The sequence below is a fragment of the Grus americana genome, chromosome 11 (genome assembly GCF_028858705.1).
Source record: "Grus americana isolate bGruAme1 chromosome 11, bGruAme1.mat, whole genome shotgun sequence".
In the NCBI taxonomy this organism is placed as follows: Eukaryota; Metazoa; Chordata; class Aves; order Gruiformes; family Gruidae; genus Grus; species Grus americana.
The window spans coordinates 5,481,472-5,495,490 of record NC_072862.1 but is presented as its reverse complement, the minus strand read 5'-3'; the positions used below and the strand labels follow the sequence as shown (position 1 = coordinate 5,495,490).

The 14,019-nt window shown below is 46.9% G+C and overlaps 1 protein-coding gene across 28 annotated transcripts in view; it reads right to left on the bottom strand.

Annotated features, from left to right (window-relative positions):
• FOXP1 (forkhead box P1) overlaps positions 1 to 14,019 on the bottom strand; it is a 389,835-nt gene that overhangs the window by 82,786 nt on the left and 293,030 nt on the right. For 2 of the 28 annotated variants that reach the window (XM_054837712.1, XM_054837713.1), the window contains exon 1: positions 4,541 to 4,675. The exons of the other annotated variants lie outside the window; for them this stretch is intronic. The gene's annotated coding sequence lies outside the window, so the exon portion shown is untranslated. Of the gene's footprint in view, positions 1 to 4,540; positions 4,676 to 14,019 lie in introns of those variants that run through there. 28 annotated transcript variants of the gene reach the window in all.

The following is a 14,019-nucleotide window of genomic DNA, read 5'->3' as shown; positions in this document are numbered from 1 at the left end:
ATTCACTGATTTACTTCTAATGAAGACACACTCCAACCAGCAAGCTTGCCGTGTTAAAGGTCAAAGCACGTTCAAAAAAATGCCTCGCAAAATCAAGGCAAATGGGAAACCCGTAAAGAAACCTTCTCATAAAGTGGCGTGGCAATTAGAGTAATTGTGCAAAAAGCCGTCTTCGGTAAAAAGTAAAAGAAATTAAGCTGCCACTACTGTAACAGGTTAGATGAAAATCAAAATTTAATGTATTCTCCCTTGTGTCATCTTGTTTTGTCAAGACATCAAATAGAATTGGAAAGTACAAAATAACAAGCCCTTGAGAAATCACAGAAGCCGACCTTTTTGATGTTGTTGGTTTACCTTGTTCTCAGTTATTTGAACAATGATGTTTCAGATTTAAGGGCAAGATAAAGCTTAAAAATTAAAACCCGTTGTCAGTTTGGGGAGGAGGGGGTGTTGTCCCTCCCAAACAGAGCATCTTACCTAATCAATGAAGGCAAATCTGTCCGAAACTAGTACACAGAACAATTAGCAATTGCACTTACTTGTTCAATATTCAGTCTGGGTTTTCTAACAGTCATTCAACTTCAGTACAAGCTACAGATCCTACTGCTAGCAGAGGAAACTGTGCTGGAAAGGTTTAAAAAAAAAAAAAAAAAGGCAAAAAAAAAAAAAAAGGAAAAGGCTGGGGAAGAGATATTTGCCAGTGCTGCTTCCCTCCCCAGTCTCTCCATGGCCACTTTAGATCTGCAGATGAGTGCATGATGTATTTTTTTCCCCCCTTTCCTTATAACTGGAAAGCAAAGCTGAGCAAGTAAGCACCTTATAAAAACAAAACAGTACAGGACATTTTAACTGAACTACAGCAAAGTAGTTTCCAGTAATGCAGTTCTGCTTTCAATAAAACAAACAAACTGCTTAAAACCAGCCAAGCCTTTCACCAAACAATAACAAATTTAGCTTATGGTGTCAGGACTTTCCCACAATCTAGTTTTGCAGGTGTTGATAAAACTACCCCTGCTACCGCTTTTCCCTAGCAAAGAAGGGAGAAAACAACATCGGTAAGTTATCTTGCTACCGGGAAACATTTTTATAAGGTAAATCCAAGCGCTGTGTCCTTCCAGCACAGGTTTGTCTACAGCAGCTCTAAAACGATTAAGAAATAGAGAGCAAGAAAGCACAAGGGCTTTGCAACTCCTTAAACTTTTGAATGCAAAAATCCTTCTCCCTTTACCTTTCCTTCAGCTGCCCAGGGCATGCAACCACAAATACAGAAACTAAAGCATTTTACACTGAAATAGTAATTTGTTTAGCTTCAGTGTTTTGAAAACAACACGATTCTCAAAGAACATCAGTGCTCGAGCATTGCCAGGTTACAATGTGCAGAAGAAATCACTCTGACTGCCCTACATCACTTCCAATGCCTAAAAATCCCCTTTAACCTTCTCCACACAACTGTTGCAACCCTTTTCTTCCCTGCACGCAACTCAAATCAACTCAACTTGCGCAGACGTCAAAGCCCACCATCCATTAGTGCAATAACCCATCTGTGACCCATTACAACCCAGGGGCGATACGTTACAACTCCATAATGGTGGCTAATAACTATTTACACCCCAGCATAAGTTTCATCGTGGAGCAGAGAGTTACACTTTTCAAACGTGTAGAGGGCTCATCCAGCTGTAGAACAACGTGAGGCACCCACACCTTCCTATGAGCAGCGAGATCCCCAGAAAGCCAGCGCTGGGATTTCATTTCTTCCCTGTCAATCCCATGATATTTATGGCTTCTCTTTAGTTCAGCTGAGCGACTGGTCAGAGCATGTCTCAGAGCTTATCTCTTTTTTTTTTTTAAAGGAAAAATTATGCTGCTTAAAAAAAAGGGAGGGCCCGGTGGTACAGCACAGTAAAGTGTATGTTAAACAAGACCAAAAAAATAAACCAACTGTAGCAAACAAAAAAAATTTCAAAGCAGCCCTTCCTATCATAAGCTTTCTGATGATTTATGGTTTACCAACTCAGCAAGGTTACGCAACACTGCATGCCTTTAGATGCATTATTTGAGTCAGTTGAGATTTAATTAAGATCACAGCCTCCAAAATCCCTGTCAAATGAAAATTCACAGAAGACAATACACTATATATCCTCATGCAGATAGTCTCCATTCCATGCTCTGGAATAACATAAGTTAATCCTCGTTTCTATGGTGGCAGACAAAAGTTCACTAATTTTGTTTTCTTTTGACACTTGTGTTGTTTTCTGTTTTATGTCATGAGATCATTCCCTTTTGAGAAGGGGAGGGGAGCTGATATAGGGGGAGAGGAGGGAGAGCAATATGTCTGAATATGGCAGCAGATGTATTTTGACATTCTCACAGCTCTGCCGTGATGTCATCAAGTTTTCATATAATTAACCCCTGCCAGTAAGAGCATCATTTCATGACATCTGTCCATTGGGAAGAGGAGGAAGGAGTCGGGGACAAAACACGAGAAGTGCCTCAACCTTGCTCTCACGCTAAACCCAAAATCAAACAAAATTAAACTGAGGGTACAAAATAGCATTCGCATCTTCCGTACCAGCGACTGGCTTTTCCCAATTCATTATCTGCCCCGTTAGGTGCTCTGAAACCACACGCCACGCACGCCCAGCTCATCCCTAACGCCTTCCCCTCCCCAACGGTCCGGGTGTAGGAGAACCCCTTCGCTCTCTAGTCCGATTCCTCTATATGCTAAACATGAGCACGTTAAATAAAAAGGTATTTCTTACAGAGAAATTGCTAGAACTTTACCTCATTCCAGTGTACTTCTATTTGCATTATCTTAATATCTGCTTGCTTATCTCGTGGTTTAGAAATGACAGGTGCTAGCGGTCTTTTGTTTGACAGGCCACTACACAAATAACTGTCTTGCCTGAAAGGGCTAATGCACTACTAATGAACAATAAATCAACTTTGATTATAAAGTGTCAGACCAATCAGTTTGCAGTTCAGCTCTATCACCGTCTAGGCCAAGGCAGCTACTCTGTTTAGGCAGGATTTGGGTTTCATCTCTGCAGCCTTATCAATGAAATTTTTTGGAAGTAGTCACAGGAGATCACTGAAAGCCCTCTGACAGCAGATTTTCCGCTGGCTGTGAGGAGAGTGCCTGCTTTTAGAGACTTCCTAGGCTGCTACTGCAATAAATACACAATCAACAAAAGCCATTTCTTAAGACAGAAGCACGCTCTAATGACATATTCACGCACAAACACCTATTTTAGCCGTGACTTTTAAAAGAGCTAGAAGCAAACAGAATTGCTTTTTAACTTGATGTAAAGAGGTGTAAGATGCCTGAAAGCTCTGTGCAGCAAACATGCTTATGAGGGGCCCGATCTGGCACACAGTAATTCAGCAGGCAGAGTGCTTGCTGCTTCGGGGGGGGGAGAGAGACTCCTCTCCTGTTGTAGCTATTGCACATGCACGAGTCATTGCAGGATCAGGCCCGGGAGCATCAGGCATGAAAATTAGCTCTGATCCAAATGAAAAAGATTTTAACGTTTTAGTTTATTTATAAAAGGTAAACTATCCTGTGTAAGTCACTTTTTATTAGAAATAAACTTTAGCGATTTATTGTAGTTAGCAATTCAACACTCATTGCTAGAATAAATCCGACCATTTCGTTTTCATAAACAGATCTTAGTCACCCCGAATGATTCACATTTCCTGCCACCAAACTTGTTTTTATTTAAAAATATAAAATGGTAGCGCTTCGAGCGCCGGCACATGCACCGAGACGACCGTGTCGCCTTATCGAGTGGCTTCTCCCTACCACCAGTACGAGGACAAGTCGAAACCCTCAGCGTTTTGTAAAACAAGCTGGCTTCGAAGGAGTTAATTCCAAAGAGGAAGAGTGTATATGCACTTTGCTCTAAACTTACCACCCACTTCCTAAGGGTTCCCTCCTCCCCACCACCACCCTCAAAAAATCATCTCATTTGCCCTGCAACACCGGCTCGCAGGGTTGACACTTCCCTCAGCTACGTTTAGATCCCGTTACATTTATTTCGCTGGGGTTCATAACACCAGTCAATGTCAAAAACAAAGCTCACTCACTTAATTTCCCCCTGGTAAATTGACTGGCGAATCCATTCAGCAATCCCGGTTCCTGACATTTCAACCTGACAAAGTATCGCACCCGGCTCCGGGCACTTTCCTTCCTTCCTCGCTCTTCTCCACAACTACAGCACTCACGGAAAAGCCGCCCGGCCAGCTACGCGCACCCAAACTGTCAGAACAAAAGACAGGCAAGACACGAAACACACCGAATCACTTTTAAAAACCTTTAGCAAGTTGCGAGGCGCGCACTCGGCACCTCCCTCCTCTCACACGCGGTGGAGCACACCGCGGAACCGGCCGGGAAACTCGGACCCAGACACGAGGAGTCAGGACCGCGAAGGCTGAAGCATCGTTTGGCTTCTCCGGGCTCTTTCCGCCAGTTTGGGAGCGGGCCTGCCCCCCCATCCCCCCCCCCCCCGCCCTCACCCCACCCCACCCCCCTCATGGCACCCACCTGGGCGGCGGCGGGCGGCGGGCGGCGCGCCGGGCCATGGAGCGGGCTGGCGGAGCGGTGCGGAGCCTCCGCGGGTGCGGACGGAGTGGCGGGGCGCGCTGCTCACGGGCTGCCGCGGCGCGCCGCCACCCGCGCGGCCCCGCCCTGCGCCGCCGCGCACACCCCGCCCCGGAACGGGGCGCCCCGCGGGCCCGGCCCTCCGCCGCCGCCGCCACCTCCTCCTCCTGCTGCTCCTGCGGCGGAGGGCACCGCGCTGCCCCCTCCGCGCCCTCTGACCCGCCGGCCGGCAGCCCGTCCCCGCAGCAACCCGCCGGGAAACTGCTGAAAAGCCCCCGCCCCGGCGTGGTCCCCGTCTTCCCCCCCCCCCCCCTCCGCCCGAAATAAATCTCTTTGGCGGGGAGTGGGTGCCAGCAGCGGGGGGGGAAAGTGTCAGCGAGCACAATGCTCCCGGCAGCCGCTTCGGGCACGGTGCGGTGGAAGCGCCACACAGCACCGAGGGAGAATCTCTCCCTCCTTCCACAGCAACTTTCTCTTCTCCCGTGAAAAGTGGCTTTTTACTGTGCTCCCACCTTCCCTGACAGTTCTGCCCCTGAAAGCTCAGCATTTCCATATCACAAAATAATAATCATAATAAAATACAACCCCAAGAAGCCTCTAATAAGAGTTTGCACCAAACCAGACTAGTGTGCCTGGCCTGCGAACGGGAACATCTTATCTTCCCCCTCCGCCCTTCCCAAAGCAGAGGGGGGTCAGTCACCACCACAGCAGTAGGATGCTCAGATACCCCGGGGCAGAAGGTGGGATGCTCAGATACCCTGGGGCAGGAGGTGGGATGCTCAGATACCCTGGGGCAGGAGGTGGGATGCTCAGACACCCCGGGGCAGGAGGTGGGATGCTCGGACACGCCGGGGCAGGAGGTGGGATGCTCAGATACCCCAGGACAGGAGGTGGGATGCTCAGATACCCCGGGGCAGGAGGTGGGATGCTCAGATACCCCAGGACAGGAGGTGGGATGCTCAGACCTCCCCAGGACAGGGGCTGCACCCCTGTGCAGCTCACGCCAGCACCTGACCAACGGGACCCACCGCTACCTGTTTTTAAGACAGCCAAGCCCTCGAGCTTAGAGGAAGCGAAACGTTGTGTTTGGGTCTGCGGCATCTTTGTAACAGCAGGGTTAGCGGTTTCACGTCACTCAGAAGAAGCTTCCTCCAACTCTCACACGGGCGAGCTCAAACAAATAGTTTTTGTGGCCCCCCCAGACCTCAGTGCACAAACACAATCCTGTCATGTGCTGTCTCCAACCCCGGCACACTACGGCCCCCGTAACCTATTTTCTCTTGCCCAAAAAGCTACTATCCACTTCATCTCCGGCAGTAATATTTGGTAAAATCTCTCCTGCTATTTCAATTTTATTTTTTTTTACATTTTCACATAGTTTCTGAAGACAAAACTGATCCAGCTAGTTACTTCACATGCAAGTAACTGAAAAGACAGAAGCCGCCCCGACACCGTTCCCAGGCAGAACCGTACTTTATTTGCAGGAGTCGAGGGCTGTTAGACAATAGCCCCATTAGTTATGCTGCTAAAGAACCTCACAAGAAGCAAAGACAAAGGACCCAATTTACTGACAACTTGTGATCTGATGTTAAATGGGATGTGATACGGATTGCTTTCCACCCTAAAGTGTTTTCATGTCAGATAACAAATTTATTAATGGGATTTTTTTCAGGTCACAAAAATGTGACCCCACCCTCTTATGAATATTTAATAAGGGACTAAGGGCATCTTTTGCAAGACCCTAAATCTGCCAGAAACAGCCTACATGAATCAGAAAGCGCCTGCCTCTTAAAGGGGCACGCACGCACCGAGCAGGTCAGCACATGAAGGGCATGGGAACAGCCGGTATTTTTAAGCATTGTATGTATGCAAAGTCAAGCAAATAAATACGCACGCATTCCAACACACTGGACACTAAATAATAATATAAACTGGTAATGTATGTGATGAGCTAGTAATAATTATCTCCTGCACTTAAGAGAATCCTCCCTGTCCTGAACTTCAAAGTAATCTTGAGGAACTCAGATTGCTTTGGGGAATATATTACAGAGTACACAGACGTAAACTTTTCACAGCAGTTTCTCTTGTGGACTACCTCCTCCTCCTCCTCCCCGCTGCACTTGTTAAGAGCATCACTGTGGCAGCATCCCCAACTGCACTGACGGCGAAGGAGCATCGGTAGGAAACAGCCCCGTGACTTAACCCCCCCTTACTAACTGCAGCTGAAACACGGAGGGGGCCGCGCACCTGGGCAGTCTCTGCCGACCAGTCCCAGGATGCTCTGCAGACCCCAGTTTAGAAATCTCCTCATCTATCTTGTCTTCCTCAGCACAAACTTCTCACACGCGCACGACCTTCAAACCTAGTAACTCACACCTTCAATTCTTATTTTCTAATACAGCCATATCCAGGTCCACGCAGCTCAACGGAAGACCAGTGCCCTCCTCCTGTCCTCATCACGCACCTTTGGACCAAGCTCTGTCTCATCATATTTCTAAAAAAGGAGACTGTATGAAGCCTACGATTTTGTTCAAGGCATTTCTCTTCTTTCCAGGGGCACAGAAAAAGCGTAACATGGACAAGGCTGTGAGCTACATGCAAAGTAAAAGCATAGTGCTGGCTCTGGCACTGACAATTCTCCCCAGCCTCGGGTAAGTCACCTAGAAATTTGGTTGGTTTGGGGTTTTTTTTTTTTTCAAATGGCTATCACATTGAGGATGCCTCTCTGATAGCTCAGTTTGCAAAATTTCTGGCCTGGCTCTGGAGTTGCCCACACCCCCACCATTTCAAAGGCAGTCAATGGCCTCAACACCTCTGTCTCCACATCTGCAAAACGGGGATAATGCTACTCATTTCAGGATCTTCTGCAGACCAGTATTTGCGAAACACTTTCAAAATGAAAGGTGCTGTCTAAGCACGGAGCTCTGGACACAGAACCTGTAAGCCGTATTTTTAAAGCATTTTATACCCTTTCATATAAAAGCTTCATACCTGCAAGCTCAGCCAACATCTGCTGTGGGCTAAAAACTTCAGTCTATTCCCTTAGTAACGGAGATGGTAGCACTTGTTAAGTAAGGTCACCATGAAATATAATGCATTTCTAAGCCAGCAAAATATTTTAAAAGACCAAGAAGAACCATAAACTCCCACTTTAATTCCATTCAATTACGGAGAGTCATCGCAGACAGAGACAATCAGACAGGGATGTTTAAAACTGAACACATAAAGTAAGAAATTAAAAATAACTGGGATCGAGCGTGGCAGACTAGGTGGCTATTTGGCACCGCATGCCCACGAGAGCTGATTCATAGTAAGTGGCGGTATCAACACCTAGGTGAAAAAAAAAATAATCCCGGGAGCATAGCATGGATATTAGGCTCCAAGGTCCAAGTCAGAGAAACAAATTATGAATTACAATGAAGATGAATGCAATGGAAGAAATGGTTTTGTTGTGGCATTATTTTACATAGATGCTTTATTCACCGACTTCTGCCGGTACCTCTTCACGCAGAAGCCTACTGAAAAGCCCCAGCTGCCTGCAGGGCAAGGGAGAAAGGAAGAAAAGACAAGACATCCACGTAGTGCGACCTCCTCTAACCAGAGTTAACCTGACCCAAATTAGGCAATTTTATGTCTAGTCCCAGTACAAGGCAATTTCTACCTAAGGCAGCAACTCATCTGTTCTGGTCCTGGGGATGTTCCCCTGGGCAGGCAGGGCCAAACAGCTCCCCCGAGGCGCTCTGGCAGCAGATGGTGGGTCAAATCCTGCACCCCCCTCCCTGAGTACAAATTTGGGAGTAATTCCGGTGAAGTTCGGTGCCGGCGCTGCTGTGGCACGGAGGAGCCTGCCCAACGCCAAACGTGGCGAAGGTGAGTGCCAAATGACGCTGCTCAGCAGACGGGTTAGAGCCACCGGCCGGTTTACAAGCAAGCTGCTGTTTGCAGTTCTGAGGGAAAAATCCGTCTGGGATACTATTCCCACTCCTGGATCCCCAGGCCCATTTTTGTAGGGTTAAATCACATTTTCCTGTTTTGAGAATGCTTCATTTTCCCTTGTTGCTGTTTGAAAGACCTACGAAAACAAATGGGGAAAACAACTGACTAAACAGGAAACAGTGAAACTTATTACCCACAAAGTGCTGAGAAAAAGGACAAAGTAAACATTTTTTTTTTTTTTTGGTCATTTTTAATAATTTCAGCTAATGCCCTCATGGTAAAATATCTTCAGGCAGAAAAGTGATTTTTAGGCTGATGGTGTCTCTAGCAAAACAGAACACCAAAGCAATTAACATTTCAGTAAAGCTTGTGTCCCTGTTGCTCCTCTTTTTTTTTTTTTTGATGTGAAACTGTCATTTTCCTTATTGCCCCTGCAAATTCTGCATGAAGAAGGCTCTTTAAATCCCCTCAGTGTTGCACAATGGTTTAAATTTCACTTCATGGCATGCTTTAAATTACCATTCACATCTTCATTTAATGCATCATTTTATAATGCCAGTGTTACTAGTTAATTTATATATACACAGCAGGATGTGTCAACATTCAGGTGAGTTATGAATACGATTGTGCAGGAGTTATGGAAGACATTTCAGCAAAATTATGGTTCCCTCTAAACATAAAAATATTAATAATGAATGAAACATCACAGGTAAACAACAAATTTTATATAATTGCACCCCCCATGCTTCCAGATAAATAAATAAATAAAAATGGCAACATTTTTGCTCGACATTCATATTTGATTGATCTTAATAAATTGCCATCTCCTTTCCTAATAAACTGTAATCTCTTGTTTCCGCCACAAAGTAAAATTTATTAGCACACTCTTCTACCAGCAGGTCTGCATCACTCACAGCACAGTGTGCAAATTGTTCCAAGTATGCTCGGGCATTATTCATAATTTATTTTTCTGCCCCAAAGTACACAATATATTGAAAGGTAATCACCACTAACTGTTCTCGGTTACTTTCCTTAGTTATGTGAGATAGCATTTATGTCACGTACAGTAGAGGAAATGCTGCAGTTTCCATTAGAACTCCTTTTTTTTTTTTTTTTTTTTTTTTTTTGCCATGGGTTGAAACACGGTGTTCACACAGAGAAAGCCTTCTTAGGACAGGAAAGACTGGAGGTGGTATCTGGTAGGAGATGGCAACACCTCCACTTGAAAAGAACAACCCCTGTCTACCAAAATAACCTACTGGGCATGACAACAGTGATGGCTCCGAGAGGAAAAGTAGGTGTTTTGTCATGATGTTAAAGTTGCCATGGTAAGAAAAAAACCCACAGAATGAAACATCAACAAAACAAACGTCAATCAAACACATTTTTTGCCCGTTAAGTATTAACCAGTGAACTCCTGGCCACCCCAGACAGACCATCTCCCGCTCGCCGCCTCTGTGCCGGAGCAGCCCCAGTGCCCCCCGGGCTTTGCGTTTTGGGGTGGATCACCCCAGTCTGGGGCTGGTGCGGGTACAGCCGGTGTGAAAAATAGTGTTAGACGCACTGCCCTCTCCTGGTAATCCGCTTCTAGCATCAGGAGACTGAACGCTTCACCTCATCTGACAACCACCACGAAGAATCCCCTTCCAAAAAAACCTTGCCTACTGCCACACCAACTTACGCACACACATACCTCACCACAGATTTAAATTTAAATAAATCGGATTAAATACAGGCCCTTTTAAGTAGAAACACCTACCAGTCCATTACGCAGCTTACTCGCACGCAGCCCGGGAGTGCCAAACTATGTATTCTGGTTCATCTGTGAGAATAACCTGTATCACCGCCGGGCACCTCACTGGTTTTTACTCTGTTGGGAACACGTGTCGGTGTATTTTCAATAAAACACCTTCTTAGCAGTAATGGGCCACTGTTCTCATTTCAATGGTCCCCAAGGTTTCATGACACAGTATATTTAGCTGGCTCACAGTTCCAAGTTTTCCCCCAACTCTCAAAAGCTACTTCTAATTTTTTTAAAGGCAGCAGCCACAGGAAGAGCTTTCGCTCATCTTTGCTTTAAAGAGGAAAACAGTTAACTTTGTACATGCAACAAAACAAGTCAAATTATTTCCTAAAGAGGTGTTCGGGCAACAGCCCTTGTGGTTAGACAAGTGTGCACAGAAAAGCTGCTGATGCTACGTGGGGAAGGAGTTCGAAAGCAGCACTGGGATCTCTCTGCTCCTGCTAGAGCAAACGGGTGGCACCACAGCTCCAGGAATCAAATGCATCTCCAAAATGCCAAAAAGCAGCAGAACGGTGTGATTTACAAAGCTGGCAAATGGTGCTACAGTCAAGATGACTTACTGCAGGCAGGAGGACACAGAGGAGCCCTCCGAGACGACCTCTGGCTGCCGTACCAGGCTTGCAAGGTATGCTTGCTGCAAGGCAGCGCCAAACTACCAGGAGGAGCTGCTAAAAGTAACCATCATGGGTTCCCTGTACACAGATAAAAAGTTTTTTTGGAAGCAGGGTGAGGGAGGCTTCCTCACGACCACCAGCCCGCAATCCACAGTGGGTGCTTCTCCTCCTCCTCCTCCTCCTCCTCGCTGTCTCTGGGTCGGGAGCATCCACTTACTCAGCCCCACAGGACGGTGGACAGGAGGGCGGGAGAAGCCGGCGGCACGCTGCAGGGCAGGAGCAGACCCAGCTTTGGCACAGCCACCCCCTGGCCTTTGGCCATGTCAGTCATTTTGATGGTGCACGTCTGGTTTCACACGGACGAGAAACAGCCAGCCGTACCGGCTAAGCAAACACCCCACCGCAGGACTTTGCTCGCGGATCCCTTGGGGTCATCCGACCGGCTCAGAGTCCTTTGTGCGGCGCTAAGCAGGGATCGCCGTGTGCTTTGGGGTTTTCCTTTGTACTTCCGCTCCGGCACCTCACGGCGCAATGCCGCGATCCATCACTTCTTCCCAAATAAATGGGGTCCGAACCAAACTCAAGGGCAGGGTCCTCCCCTCCCGCCTCCCTTCCCAGGCAAAGGGGGCTCCTGTCTGCAACCAAGGGTTACGACCCATGCATATTTCCTATCCAAATCCGTCTGCCGCTTATCCCAATCCTTTTCTCCCCCTCCTGAGCCACAAGAAAAGAGAGGATGCTGAGAGGTAGGGGGTCTCCGAGCCAGGAGGGGATGTGGTGAGGCAGCCGGGACCCACTCCTTCGCTGCACCCGTCATGGCAAAGGGTGAACAAGCAAATAAAGGAATTTTTCTGGGGCTCCTTAAAACAAATTTGTCTTCCCATCGCAAAAGAAATCCCTCAGATGTGCCTGAAGACTTGGGGCAGGGCTGCTCGGGTTGGAAAAGCACAAACTCGCTGCCAAGCGTAACAATAGAGGAATAGCACAAAAATCCACCTCTGCGAGTGAAACTGTTATTTATGCTCTGGAAGGAGACGAGAATTCTCCGCCGTTAAATGCAGCCACTTCTGGGGTGGATGGTGGCAGCAACTTCGCCATACAGAGCTCTGGAGGAATTCAGGACACCTGAGGCACCAAATCCTTCACTCCAGTGAAATTGCAGGGTGATTAAGCAGAGAGAATGTAACTATCCAAACTGTAATTTGGCCAGCACAATGGATCTAACACCCCTATTCTTGGGAGGAAAAAAAAAATAAGTACTGTATTTGAAGTTCAAAATCTAATTAACTATTTGAGAAAAAGAATTCTGTTTTTAAAAGAAAATTCCTAACAATATAAAGAGAATTAGTGCCAAAGTTTTTGAAGAACCGCATAAAACGGTATGAAAAACGTATGATATTGTAATAATAGGAATGACTGGATTTGCTCAAATGTTCCTTATACCTTATAATACAAGAATAAAATACAGTGTAAATCCTTCTATCTACATAAGTTCCCTGTACAGAAAAATCTCTCCTTTAATAGGTTTACACCTTTAACATGTATTAGTTTGGAAAAGTCCTAGGGTATAATTACACATCTTGGCTTGGCACATTAATAGCTGTTCCCTTCATTTACTGATTTCTTTTACTGGTCAATTTGCTATTTTACTACGCTGCTCTTACAGCTCGGCTTCGCAGTAGCACCCTCCGCCAGCAGACCCTGTGCTGGGAAGGGGACAGGGTCCGAGCTGGCCACGGGAGGTGGGTTTTGATACCTCGCTCTTGGCCTTCTGCACGTACGATGCTCGTCTGGAATGCGGCATTTGCACCCGCGCGTGCCAGCGAGCCGCAGGTCGCAGGCAGAGGGAAGCGGAGTTGCCCTCATGTCTTTGACAAGCTGTGCAGAAATACACCCTTCGGGCCCGGGAGAAAACAAGCCAAGCAGGGCTGCATCAGGGCTTCTTGCCACCTTGCTGGTCACGTCTCCCTCCAGGTCACCGTGACCATGCGTGCGCCCCGCAGAGCCGCGCTTGCTGCTGCACATCCTGCCTGACGCGCTGCTCCCTCCCACCGTCCCCTTCTGCCGCCTCGCGTCCCTCGATTCCTCCTCTGCTCCAGGCTTTCCCTGTTGTCCCAAATTCTGCTCTCTGCTCCCCTGGAGCTCCATCCCCGTATCTCCTCCTCGCCTTCCCTCTCCCCAGTGGCTGGAGAGATGCTCGCCTGGGACAGGATGCTCACCAAGCTCCACCAAATAGCTGGGGAAGGACCATTTCCCCATCATCGAGAAGGGAAACCCTTAATGATCTACTCGACCAGTCCCTGCAGGTTCACTTTACATCCCTCAGCTCCAGGCTCAAAGACGAAGCTGGCGATCACTAAGCCTCCATCCAGCTTTTACAGGTTTTTCGACAGTTTAAGAGGGTTTCCTTGTGTTATAGCGGAGCCATTCATTTAATGGCTTTTCAGCACTGCCATTATAAACCAGAACTTTTCAGGTGTTTATTACTCAGCTTTAAAAATTGGCTCGATGCTGAAATTTGGCAAACAAAGTGTCAGCCTAGGAGAAAATTTTATTTTTTGCCAATTTTGTACTCTTAAAAAAAATGACCCCATTTTGGCCTCCATAAAAATGCAGCTTTTGCTGCCTCTGTGACACTGGTGAAGTAACAAGTCAATACTGTAATATTGCCAGCTGAGCTGCAGTGATTTAATGCCTAAAATTGCTTTGAAGGTGAAGAGTGCTATTGAGCTGCTAATTATTAACTATTATTACTGATCCTGCCACACAACAAAGATGCAAACAGAAAACAAAGGGAATATGAAACGTCACTGGGGTAACAAGGCAGAATTGACACGAGGGTCCAGCGTTGAACACGGAGGAGCTGGAAAACAAGAGTCAGGAGCACTGACAGGGCGGGGGCCCTCCAGCCAACGCAAGAAGAATGAACGAACTGATTCAGAAATATTATTTTTCATTTTCCAGGATGGTATTTCATATACAAATGATAACACGTAGCTCGCTCCATGCCAAAGCCAGCAACGATGTAGTATCAAACCCAGCTCTACATCAAGCTGAACTGAGGTCAG